The sequence below is a fragment of the Euprymna scolopes genome, chromosome 5 (assembly GCF_053919585.1).
Source record: "Euprymna scolopes isolate OS-2025 chromosome 5, ASM5391958v1, whole genome shotgun sequence".
Lineage (NCBI taxonomy): Eukaryota > Metazoa > Mollusca > Cephalopoda > Sepiida > Sepiolidae > Euprymna > Euprymna scolopes.
In genome coordinates this window covers 1650414-1664437 of record NC_136486.1, presented here as the reverse complement: position 1 = coordinate 1664437, position 14024 = coordinate 1650414, and the positions used below count along the sequence as shown (strand labels likewise).

The following is a 14024-nucleotide window of genomic DNA, read 5'->3' as shown; positions in this document are numbered from 1 at the left end:
AATAGTAAAATAGGTTAAGTTTTGTCTTACTCCTGTTTATTATTTTGATTATATTCCTGACAACAAAAAATACAACTGGAATCTTTTAGAACTTCAATATGAAAAATAAACTTAAAATAGAACATCCATGTGATCTTATTGAGGTTGGAATCGAATTCCTTATTATGAGCTTTCTTTAATCAGATTAATAAATAATATTTATTAAAATAATGATTACAATCTTTCATGAATGAAGGAATAGTTATGTGCAGATCAAATAATTGTATTTCAAATCTGTTAATTATTATTCAAATAAAAAATAGCTGAAAACTTAATTTTCAAATAAGGAAGCAAAATATTTACAAAACGTTTAAAACATTTAATGAATTTGTTTTGGTAAACTCCATCCTCTGATTATTAACTATCATATGTTATACTCTACTTTTGTTTGGAAAATTGTCTGAGAATTTTGCTGTCACACAGCAAGTTTCCTACATAATCTCATGAGAAGATGCAATTATGTCAGGAACCTGAAAAAATAGACAGCTATTTTGCTTAAGGAAACAGAAATTTTTCTTGCAAACAAACTCAATAATTCTTGCACAGAGTAATTATACTTTTGTCACGATTCTTCAAAGGAACTTTTTATTCTTTTCAGCATTGCTGCAGCAGCTGATGTAGGTTGTTGAACAGGGCTTCTTTCCCACCTTGATGATTTCAGGTTGGAGGCCATATTTGCCGCACATGTGAGAGTCGATGGCTTAGGTTTGATATAGAGATGGGAAGATCCAGACCTTCTTAAACAGGCAGGATTATATTGCGCTCAGTGACTGCATCTTAGAAAACGTTTTTTACTGAATTCAGTTAACATCCTCATCTCCGTACTGCAGTTGATCTAAGTATTACAATCTTGTTTATGCTTATGGAAAAGAATTTCATAAAATCATCGAACATGCCACAATTGTTGTCAGCAGAGAACTAAAAACTTTCACAGGTGATTGTAGTTGGGCATCATTCTTAGTTTTCCTGGATGAAACGTTTGTCTTCCCAGAAAGCCATTCACTTGTAGTTGAGGAGCACTTCTATTTAAGTGTTAATTGCTAGTCTAATTAAGCAATATCCACCTCAAACTAGTCCGGGTTTAGTTATTATACTTAAAGTGCTCACTCAAAGTTATGCATATAATCACAGATGTGGACCTTTCTTTATCACTAGCAGCAGGTTAATCTTTAATGATTTCTTTGATGATGAAAGTGAAGAATTTGCACAGGACTGATATTGTGGTATGTGAGAGAATTTTGTTTTACTTGGTTCTATGCATTCACTTTACTGTTAACTACAGATTGATTGGTGTCAGAGGATTGTGGGAACCACATGTGGTTAGAACACAGTATACCAAAAGTATGACAAGGAGATGAATCCTGATAATTTAAAAGAATATCGACATATATAGAAGAGTTTCCCTATATTCGACTATTTGGTTTCTTTGAGTGATATAAATATCTGATTGCTTTTTTAAGTATTGTTTAACTTGTAGATTCAAAATAAGTCTTAATAACCGAATACTGACATACATACGCCTCAGATTCCACCATTTGATTTTTATGAGTTTTATGTTTAATGGTTTAAGTAAGAGTTACCTAGGTACCATTCTCATAGTGTGTAGTTTTGCTGCCGAGATGTTATTTGAGCTTTCAATGTTTCATGTTATTTTATTTAAATATTCAGTATATGATTAATCTGAATAAAAAGTGCATTCATATCTCTACTGACATTTGCGCTGAGAAACTAACAACATACAATGTATTAACTTATATGCAGACAAATGTTTTAACCAATCCTTGGGCTAACAATTAATTATGACTAAAGTTTATAGCCAAGTGCTATTCCAGCAAATAGAAATTGTCCTTGTTTGTATTTTGCTATAGCATTATTTTGCATGACTTGTGTCAAGGTATTTTTAAAGATTTGTTTTCATTGTGCAAATTGCATGTACTATGACCAGAAGTATGTGACTTTATCTCTAAAAACTTAATGTGCATTTTAATTTACAAGAATTGCTCAGCTGTTATATTTACATTTGTGTCAATAAACTTGATTTTAGGAATGTTCACATATTTTACAAGACTATGGCTTATCCTTAGTGTGAGTACTCATATGTCTAACTAAATTATATTTTTGAGTACAAGAATATTCACATAAATTACAAGAATAAGGTTTTTCCCCAGTGTGAGTTCTAATATGTGTCACTAAACTTGATTCAGAAGAACAAGAATATTCACATACTTTACAAGAATATGGCTTTTCCCCACTGTGAGTTCTCATATGTTTAACCAAATGTGATGTCTGAGAACAAGAATACCCACATACATTACATGAATATGGCTTTTCCTTAGTGTGGGTATTCATATGTCGAACTAAACTATATTTTTGAATACATGAATATCCACATTGTTTACAAATATATGGCTTTTCTCCAGTGTGAGTTCTCATGTGTGTCACTAAATTTGATTTCACAGTACAAGAGTATCCACATACTTTACAAGAATGTGGCTTTTCACCAGTGTGTATTCTCATATGTGTTACTAAACTGGATTTAGCAGAACAAGAATATTCACATACTTTGCAAGAATATGACTTTTTCTCAGTGTCAGTACTCATTATTGTAACTAAAGTATATTTTAAGTGCAAAATTCTTTTGCAAAAATAAAATTCCTTTACAAAAATATGCTTTTACTTAAGGTGAGTCTGTATTTAACAGAACAAAGAACATTCTGATACTTTGAAAAAATATTCCTTTTAACTAGTGTGAGTTTTCATAATTGATCCTGCCAGACCAGGATTTCCATGTATTTTCCATGAATGTGGATTTTATCTACTGTATACTTTTACACTAAAATGTATTCTCTGAAACAAGGTTATTAAAAATGCCTTCAAGAATATGGCATTTCATCCAGTATTTTCGCTTTTGTGGATTCTAAAATGTTTTACTAAATCTACTTTCTTTAAAAAAATTGCAATATACTTTACAAAAATATAATATTCGTTTCTAATAGGTACCTGTATGATATATTTGTTAGTGCAAAAAATATTTATATACTGTATAAAGAATATTGTTTATTTTAGGTTGAGATAATTTGGCTTCAATATTTCTCAGATATACTTTCTCCACAGAAATGTTCCATGTTGACATCCACATAAAAGTATAATTTTCTTTTTAGTAAAGAAAATAATGATCGATCCAAATTCAACAGATACGTTCAATCAGGAGCATCTGCAAATAAAAATAACTTAAATTTAATTTTTTATTATTTGTATTCTGTTTATTTATTACTAGCGGGGAGGGGGGTCGGCTTTGCCTAGACATAAAATACACTTAAATATGATATTTTCATTTTTCAAGAGTTTGTATATATAATTAAAGAGTCGTAATTTAAAAAAAAAGTATTTAGTGCCATCAGCTAGAATTGAAACCGAAACTGTAGCATTCAAAGCTGGTAATGTTATCAATGTGACACGCATATAGGCTGATTAAAAATTAAAATTAAAAATAAACTAAGATAATAAGTATTTATACAGTTTTTCAATTAAAAGTGAACTTTGTGAACAACAATTTTCAGAATGTTCTCGGTTACCACGTGTTTTTTTTTTGTTGTTTTTTTTAGATGAATTTACAGTTCGTATCTCATCTTCATTGGCAGTTGATATATCCTGCGGTGGGTAGCCGTAAAAAAAAGATATTCAAGAAAGGTATTCCACCAGGGGAATAAATGGATAAAAAGGTTCTGAAGTAATAAAGAAATAGAGAAGTTTATTGAGAATATTTACAGAGACAGCATGTTACGTTTTTTAAGTGTTCCCGCCCAGGGAAAGCTCTGACAACCGGTGACCGGTGATAATGTTCTTTCGATAAAAAGTTCCGGCGGTGAATTGCTCATCCTGCCATAACACTAAGATAAATGTACAAAGTGTTTATACAGTTTTTCAATTATGACCCATTTTTGACCTCTTAAAAACAATTTTAACTGGCTAAAGACTGATAAAAGAATGGCCCATAAAAAATGCTATCATTTGTGTTACTCTGCAACTTTTAGTTTCAGAAGAGATAGAGTTTGAAAATATGGAGACCGATAGATAGACCAACAGGCATATAGCCGTTTATATATTAGATTATCAATATTTTAGATTAATTAATTTTAGAAAATCATACGGGACATATTAATAATAGTTGTCTTACTTGACACAGGAAAAGTCAACGTAGGTGTTGGGTAAGACATATCCAAGAGTGAATTATACTTTAATTTTTTTGTAATTTTAATCATGGAGAGAAAAACAAGAAACGTAAATATATGTATATATAGTAATAGGAGCAAAGATTTTGTAAAGAAATTCTAAAGGATACAAAACTCTTTTGGGACTCACTAATCTCCCCAGCTATTGCAACCTTTTGGATATCTCAAGATTTTTACATACATATTGGATTTTGCTGAATATTCCCTTTAATTTTATCTATAAACCAGTTTTCTTTCAATTTTCTTTCTCGGAGTTTTTCAAAAATTGAACTTAACAGCAAAAATAGATACTTATCTATACTTACATTTGCTAACATTTTTCCTAACCCCTCTCTGCCTTTAGCCCTAAAGAACTCGACTTAGTGCTTTAATACTATTAGGTTGATGCAAAAATAATGTCATTTTTTTATGTTCAACCTCAAAAGATCATGACCCCTTTTGTAATAAACTTTATTAATCGAAATAAGACGCATTACTATCGACAAATTTTTTTCAATGAGAAAACACGTTTATTCATCCCATTAGCATAGACATCCGGAGTTTTGGAAGCGATGAAGTCATTGAAGGTTGATTCAGTATCATCTCAGCTTTTGAAGCATTTTTCGGACAGGAAGTTGTCGAGATGCTTGAAAAAGTGATAATCAGTGGGCGAAAGGTCCAGTGAATATAGCGGATGAGTGAGAGTATCGTAGCCAAACATCGCCAGTTGTCATAGAATATCCACTTCCGATCACACATCAAAATCTGCTCAAGATATGGGTCGTTTTTGTTGCGCAGAAGGAGCATAGAAGACACCTGAAGATGACAATTTTTTTTATTATCATTCAATTCATGCAGTACTCATTTATCCAACTTTTTGGACTCCTCTATTTGCTTTAAATGGCAAATGACTGTTGTGTAGTCGATCTCGAGTTTAGCAGTAACTTCTCATATGGTTTTGCGAAGATTGGCTTCAATTAAGGCTTTCAAATGTTTGTTATCAACAGCAGTTGGCCAGCTGAGACCGTCTCTCATCACCATTGCAAAATTTCTTGAACCACTGTTGTGCCACACATTCATTAATGGTTCCTGGGTCAAATGCATTATTGATATCACAAGCTGTCTCGGAAGCTTTTCAGCCTAGTTTAACCTTTAACTTTTACTTCTTCAATTCTCTCCCTTGAATCGCATTTTAATGTTAATTGCCATTTATCCCTCTATAGCTTTTAATTTATTTCCACTTTAGTCCATCACTCATTTTAACATTTGCTAGCCTCCCCCTCTCGTCTACAATTCTCTCGAGACCAGCATATTTCATTTACCCACCTTATTCTCTAACTAGGTACACATAATTTGAATGTCTTACATTTTTACTTTCTCACTAATTTCGTTTTATCAATTTTAGCAGTTCTTTCATACACGGCTTATTTCTTAAAGCTTTTGTCTAAAATTTTTTGCCAACATTATCAAATTTTTTACGAGTACATATATTTTTAATCATACATCTTTCTGAATATATTTATTTATCTTTTACTGTTTACTTAATTATTTCATATTATTTTTCTCTTACACCAAATAACCTGACACTTCTTATACTTTAGGCTTCACCTTCTCCCCCTTACCTAACCTCCACCTTCTCTAAACGTTCTTCTCTGACCCATTGAATTCCATTATTAGTACATACATCAACAGCGTGATAGTAAAACATGTCTCCTTTCTGCTTCGACCCCATTTACTTGCATGTTTCATTCTTTCGCTCTTTTCTGGTTTTTCCAATCTACATTGGCCATGGAAGGTTATTTTGCCAACTTTCCCTCTTCAAATCTAGTTCTTTACTTTTTAAATCTTTTTCCATTTGAACCCTATATTTTCTTAAAATACTTCATTTGCCTCTCTGCACAAGAACTATTATTTCATGGATTGGATTTTACTCCCACATTTAACTACAGGATTTTTCTACATGGACTTTTCATTTCTTCTCTGAACCCGGATATTTTTTAAATGTTCTAAAGGATATTTTACAGAACTCTTTTTGGACTCACTAATAGCCCCACCTATTGCAAACTTTTAGATATCACTAGGATTTTACAACCATACATATTGGACTTTGCTGAGTATTCTCTTTCATTTTATCTATAAATTATACTTTGCTTTCAATTTTCTTTCTTGAATGTTTTCAAAGTTGAGTTAACCAGCAAAAATAGATACTCATCTATACTTACGTTTTGCTAGCATTTTCCTCTGAGAAGAAGAGCCTACTTTTGAAACTCCATGAAATAAGGAATCTTTTACTTTTATTTTGTATTTCTTTGTTTTGAATAAAATATTGTAAATTGTAAATCTGCAACATCTTAACTTTTTCAACTTACATTTATATATACATAAATATATATATATATATATATATATATATATATATATATATATATATATATATCAATTAAATTACATTACACTGATAAATGCAAAGTAGATCAAACATTTTTCAAAAGAAGTTAGAGCTTAATAAAAATAGACTTATATAAATATGTGAGTTAAATAAAAGTAAGAGAATAAAAGTAAGAGAATAAAAGAATCCAACAAAATTAACTTTTTACAACATCATATCCATGGGGAGATTAGGGTAAGACTATTGTAAACGTGTAATTTTCTCCTACGAATTGACATCAACCATCTCTCACAGGTCATATGTATTGAAAGGTCATCTGTGTTATTCAACTGATGTCAATCCTTCTTCTCACGTTTAATACTACTACACACTGGAACACCCATGTTTAAATCACACAAATTACCAAGTAAGCAAAATATTTTCCTATTTACACTTTGAAGTACATAAATACACACACACACACACATACACATCCTTCTACATATACATCAACATATACATCAATTGTTTACATGCACATATTATGAGAAAACAATCTGTAATAGTTCACATACATTTATTCAGTATTCAAATATATATTTTAGTTAATCAAAATCCCAAAATTATAATTCAACCCCTTAATTTGAAGATTAAATAAGTGTTAGTTTAACAAGCATTAAAACTCGATTTTTTCTTTTTATGATTTTATCAATTCGGTTGAAGCGCAACACCATTTCAATTATGCAAATAAATCAGTAGTTCCAATGTTACATAAATTTAAATTGCTGAAATTTGTTTTATTAAACACTTTTCTTTAATACTTCTTTATAAAACGTGAGCCATGGAGCACATTATTTCAAGAGATTCAGTAATGGATGAAACTTAATATGCAAAGTTGTGTGTTCTTCTAATCAAGAAGATCAGATTTTATGTATCTCTTTACCATAAGCCATGAATTAAAAATGAAATATGCATTTTTTTACAGTTTAACATCTTGTTCGTTGTATTATACAGATTGTAAGGTAATTCAGTAAACCCTTAATTTCTTTAAAGTTATTACATACTGACATCTGCTGAATTTGAACAATTACAGCTTTTGCATTGTTTCTGTACAATCGGATTTCAAGTCATAAAAAATTTGCCATAAAAATACAGAAAGCTAGAAACAGATTTAGTGCCTTTAATCTTGAATATAAGAAAAAGATTAGTGCATAAATGTTTACAAAACGTCATTCAGAATTTTTACAGTGGTTGGCTGATAAGTTTTGACATGTTAACATGTTAATCGATGATTGAAAGAAGCGTGTAGAAAAAGAGTAAATTTGTTGTGTATCGGAAATGTTGGTGAAATGTCTCATCGATTGCACTGAAGCTGTGAAAGGTGTCTGGATGTGCACAATCATACTTCTCTACAGAATGAAATAGATACTAATGAGCAAAAAGGAAAATGTGGGTAGAATTGGTTTAATGTTGACTAACTGTTTGGGATGAACACACTAGTTAAGTGTTTGGTAATTTAAAAGCAAGTTTAGAGTAAAAATTACGAATAAAAAGATTGATGTGCATAATGAGACTTCACTGCAGAGTGTTTCTGTATTACAGTTGATCATAGATAACAGCATAGCTCTCTTAACAAAGTCTCTGTAATAGATATTTGACTAGTGAAATATGACACATGATTTTACAGGAGTTCATATACACCTGATGAGAATAAGATTGTGGGATTATAGCACTTACCTCCTCTATAAATATAGAAGAGTAATATAGCTACTCTGTTCATAATCCGACAATAATAATTTTAAATAGTGATGTTTAAAAGCATAGAAGCATACGGTTTTTACAATGATAGTAGGAAAGTGTTTCAATTTATACAAAAGATTTCATAGTAAAATGATCACTCACTTCCTGATCATCATCAGTTTATGGATAGAATAGCACATAAGTAATAATATTAGTTTTAATGTTATATACTAACTAATTTATGAGGGGTATTTTCGGTATTTTTTAGATTTTTAATATTTTTTATTCAGTTTTAAAGAAAAATTTGAAAAATATAAGGAAACATAAAATGAAAGTATTATTGTTAGTTAATTTTACAATAAAATTAGTTATATCTCACTTGTGCATAGTTTTATGAAAAGTACTTTGGAATTTTAGAAATTTAATAATAAATTTGGTGGATAAAAAACTGAATTCCTCTATAAAAATCGACATTGTTACAAAACTAGAGAAAATAAAAGTGAAAATAACTGGTAAAAATACCAAAAGACTTGTATAAATATGACAAAAAAAATACAACTAAAAATATGTTAAACGTTTACCAAAAGACTTGTATAAGTATAACAAAAGTACAGCACTCCATGCATGATCAGAAAGTAGATTTGTAGAAGTAGAGAATAGCTTCGGGTGTGAGAAAATGTTTAAAATCATAGAAAGATTTAATGGAAAATAGAAAGAGCGAATTTTTGAATAAAAGTCATGGCTTTAAAATTCTAAGCAATTCTCATTTCAGGCGAAGATCACATAATTCTTGTTTATTACTTATTTGTCATATTATTTGACCAAAAAGAAATTGGAGTTTTTATTTATTTATTTTATTTTCAGTGAATTTTATTCAAGTACACATGAAAAGAAATAAAAGAATTAATTTTATTTCATATTAGTAAGAAAGATAATGAAATAGAAATTCGTCGGTATTATGTTAGAAAAAGCGTAAACTCGAACTAGTAGAAAAATATATTGTTTTTGTAGATTTCGGTGTGCTGAAAAAGAATCTGAAAACCATATCTGTCGCAAATTTCGGAGATATTAATATTTTTTAATGGATAATTTTCTTCGTAAAATCAGCTATAATGGCATAAGTCAGCTGATTACGCATGTGCACAAACGCCATTTCACTGACTTCATAAAATAAAGTTTTCATCTCATTTAATAGTAAAAATAATGCTGTTAGTGAGTTTTCACGACTGGTTTACAAAAAAAAACATATTTTTATGTTTTTTGTTCTTTTTTGGGGGCAGGGTGGAATCAATTATAGAACTTGTATAGCTTAACAAGTGCTTCTGCAGTTTAATTAACTGTTTTTCTGTTAGTAATGTGCCGACATTTGTAGTTTTTAATGCTTTTTAATTGATCTAAAAATTTCAGTTTTCATGAGCGGTTTACAAAAACGTAACCATTTTTCCATAAGTAACGTGCCGACCTTTATCGTGCAGAGTAATGATTAACATTTCACAAAAATCCTGTGTTTACATTGGCGGGGCAGAGGGGGGGCACAACACCGCCGCTGCCCCCTCCACCCCACCAATGTAAACACAGGCACCGAAATTCAGTAAACAAATACAATGATGTGTTGTGATATTTACTTTTTACTTACAGAAATTAATAAAATGCTGATTTTTAAAAATAAATGTGATTTCTCTTCGGTCTGTGCGATGCACAATCAACGACTTACGCCATTATAGCTGATTATACAAAGAAAATAATCCCTTACAAAAATATTGGTACTTGTACAATTTACTGAAGACATTAAAAAAATGAAAATATCGAAAAAAAGGTTATAATGTATGGATCCGTTTTGGAACAAAGTTCTCCGAAAAAAAATTTCACTTAATTTCATCAAGTAGTTATTTTTTTTACAGCTAAAAAACAATTTGTTATGATACCGAGCAAAAGGTTCGACTTTTAGGAAGAAACGCTATTATTAAAAATGGGGAGGGGGTGTCAGCGCTTTAACTGGAATTATCTCCCCGTAGCATGTTTAAAAATTCCGTAATGGCTGGCTTCAACGCACTCTCATAAAAACGTGTTTTTCTGCTGTAAAAAAAAAAAATGAATGAATAAATAAATAAATAAAAAATACTCGATCAAATTAAGTGAAATTTTTTTTCAGTCAGTTCAAAACGGATAGGTCTTTTTTTCGATATTTTCATTTTTTAATGTATTGATTAAATTGTACAAGTACCAAAACTATCAATTTGCGACGGATACTGTTTTCAGATTATTTTTCAACACACCGAAATCTACAAGAAAATATTTTTTCTACTAATTTGCGTTCACGCTTTTTCTAACATTTTACCAAATCGTTCTTACTAAAATAATCATAGGAATATACATCTTTTCTAGTAAAAATAAAAATAAACTTCGTTTTGTTATCGAGTTTCTGATTCGATGTTTAAGTTTGGTGGACGCAGACGATTTTTAACCGGTGATTTGGCCATGGTATTCCGATATTGGCGTTTAAAGTAACTTACCTTTCATTCCAGGAAATTCAATCCACGAACAAAAAATTAAATAAATAAATAAAAAAGGTAATTACTTTTTTTAATGTTCAAAGCAGAAATTTCGTCGGTTTGTTGGGATTTCTGTTTTGTGTGTCCAATTCATTAAAAATTAAAATTTCAAGAGGAACAGACCAATTTAAACGGAAAGCTATGGATCTAGATCCTCCCACCGTAACACGGTGTCATCATTAATTCGTTCCTTGTGTGTAAAATTCCGTTCATTAGTTAAGCCTGCCGAATTGCTTTCCTCTCGAGGTTTTCCTTATGTTCAATGCAACACAATTAAAGGGTAATTGTACGAAAAAAAGAAGAATATGTTTGTTATGCGAAAATCAGGTTTACTTTTTTAGAGTGAATATTTCACATAACTAATTTAAATAAGAACTAAGTAAACAAACGACCAAGTCACCGTGACGAACGACAAAAATAGATTTGAATAAAGGAAATAAACTCGTGCCACAAGATTACATTAAAAAAAAAAAGTCACAATTTTCATGTCCATTTTGTAATATTTGCATACATGATAAATTGCTGCGTGTACATCACGTGGCACGCAGTTCAAGTGTAGGTTTAGAACTTTGTCTCAACTGGTTATCAAATATCGTGAAATGGTTAAACTGAAGTTCCACTGTGTGACGGCAGACGGACAAATTTAAAGTCCAATATTTGGTAAAACGTATCGAGAGCGCTTTGTTTTTGGGTTGTTTTGGAAAATGGAACGGAAATTTAATTTTCGTTCGTTTTAATCTTTTTTTTTTTAATTACGCATGCGCCAACACAGTGGAAACGAATCGAAAGAATAAAATTCAACAATCATACGTTTTATATAAATAAACGAAAGATCTTTTTAATAAAAATAACTTTTTATAATGTGAGAAAATCCTCTCATAGGCTTTTGCCCTTGGCAGAATGGAAGAAAACCAAACAGAATTACAAAGTTCAACGTGAATTTTATTAAAGCAAAAAGATCCATATTACAAGATGCGTTCCTGCCACTATGGGCTGGTAATAAGTTCATAATAATAAGGATAATAATTCATCTTCGATAAAAGCTGGGTAGAAAACTTCCGCTGGCGAACAACTGCACAGGTTGAAGGGTTGAGATATATTCCAAGATGGATATTGCAAGTCGGTTAGCCTCTAGGAGTTCTCTGTTGGTTTAGTCCAATAGTAGACAAATGACAGGTCAAACAATAGACCTTAATTTCGTCTTTGACAGGCATTAATAGTAATGAAGAAAGTCAATTGATTCACAGAACACAACAACGTGCAAAAATATAGTTATTCGCCCAAAATAAGGACATTGGTGTTTGCAATTGATAATATTTCGCCCCAAATTTGGGCATTAAAACGTCTCATAGTGAAAAGGTAATTTCGAGGCTTCGAGCCGTGAGTGAGAATTCGAGGTTCATTCAAGCCTGCGTCTTTTTGAATTCTGATGACCTGAAAAGATAATTTTCGTACCAAGAACATCCTCGGCAGTTAGTAATAACATGCAATCTGATTGGTTCAAACAAATTCGTGGGCGGACAAACCGCCCAATAAGGAGCCTGCTTATTTCTGCATAATTTCTTACAATTAACAAAAAGACGAAATAAAACAAAAACGGTAAAATTTTTGAGGAGGGCATTTTTTCCACTTTTATCTTTCAATAAAGACACAAAGACATTAAATAACAAAAATAAAGAAAAATCTGTATACAGATACGTGTAATTCCTTATGTTATCAGTGAGGACCCTTTCTGTACATGTAAGCACGCACATATTTTTGCTGCAAATAGTTTTCCAGATATTAAGCAATGTACTTCTTTATGTTATCAATGGTGGCAATTTCTGTGGGCGCTTCAAAAACATGAGCGCTTGTGCATACATGGCCTTAAATCACCTTTGAGACGGAAATTTTTACCCTTGTTGTTTTGTATTTTGTTTTTTGTTTATAAAATTTTCTTTTTTATAAAAAAAGCAATTATTCGTTTTTTATTAAAAAAAATACAATTGTTGAATTTTATTAATTTGATTAGTTTCGATCATGTTGGTGTTATGTTAGGAGTCACCTGCATCTGTGGGAGTTGCGTCCCTTTGTTTAATGTTGTAAATGTAAACTCTCGCACCAAAATGTGAACAAACAAGATGCGAGAAGTCAGCACATTTTGATTTCAATGATTATTTGTCTTGTCCTTTTTTTACTGATAAAAATATAATGAAAGATGGTGTCAGAACAAGGGATTTACAAACGAACGTGAGCAAAATACGGAAAAGGAGTCAATCTAAATACCAAGCACAAAAGCCGTAAAAAAGGGAAAATTCCATAAAACCCCCAGTATAAACAGTCATGTTAGCCCACAAGAACCCTTTCTGTTCGACCAACCCGAGTTATGGAAAAATCGATCCGACGGTTCAGCCGTTACTGGTGTTCGAACATGTTTTCCCTCACATATACACACCCACATGTACACACGCATCTACGCACACACACATGCACGCATATACACAGCCTCATACACGCACTCACATTCATGTGCATACACACACCCTAGCTGTGACGTCACTTCCTTTTAAGTGAAAACCAGACATGCGCACACAGAACACTAACTCCAGTATAAAAGTCAACAAAACCTGTTAACTTCCCCTTTTCACCCAGACCAGTGTTCGACCTATTGAGTCGACGAACCGACCGCACGCCCTAACGTCACTTTCCCTGCTACTGTAATGTGGGATAAGTGCACGTACACTTTATACGCTTTCTCTCTCCATGAACTGGATTGACTTTCTCACTCTATCTCCCCTTCAGCTTCAGTCCATCAACACAGACATGTGCGCGACTCTCTACTGAGCTTAACCCTCTCTTTCTACAGTCCGGCTTGCCACTTCGCGTTTCTCTATTGCATTCCCCTTTCCTTCCACGCGCGTCGTCATCGTCGTCGTCAACGGCTGAATGAACATGTCTACACCCAAGACTTTCATTTCTCAACAGAAAATAAACGACATGTTTATTTTATTCCAGCATTTGAGTTCTTTGTTTCCTTCATTCAATTCGTTTCATTATTTTTTCTTGTAGTGAGTTAGGGTATTTATATCCTGGTCCGCAACACTGGACACTGTCCAGCCTTGATGAGAAGTCTTT

At 31.7% G+C, this 14024-nt stretch overlaps 1 long non-coding RNA gene across 1 annotated transcript; it reads right to left on the bottom strand.

The window, feature by feature from the left end:
• Nucleotides 1-343: 343 nt before the first annotated feature.
• Nucleotides 344-11074, bottom strand: LOC145276683 (uncharacterized). Its single transcript, XR_013867992.1, has 2 exons — nt 10937-11074; nt 344-3253 (listed from the first exon to the last, which is right to left on the bottom strand). It is a non-coding gene; the product is annotated as an uncharacterized LOC145276683 (long non-coding RNA).
• Nucleotides 11075-14024: the final 2950 nt, after the last annotated feature.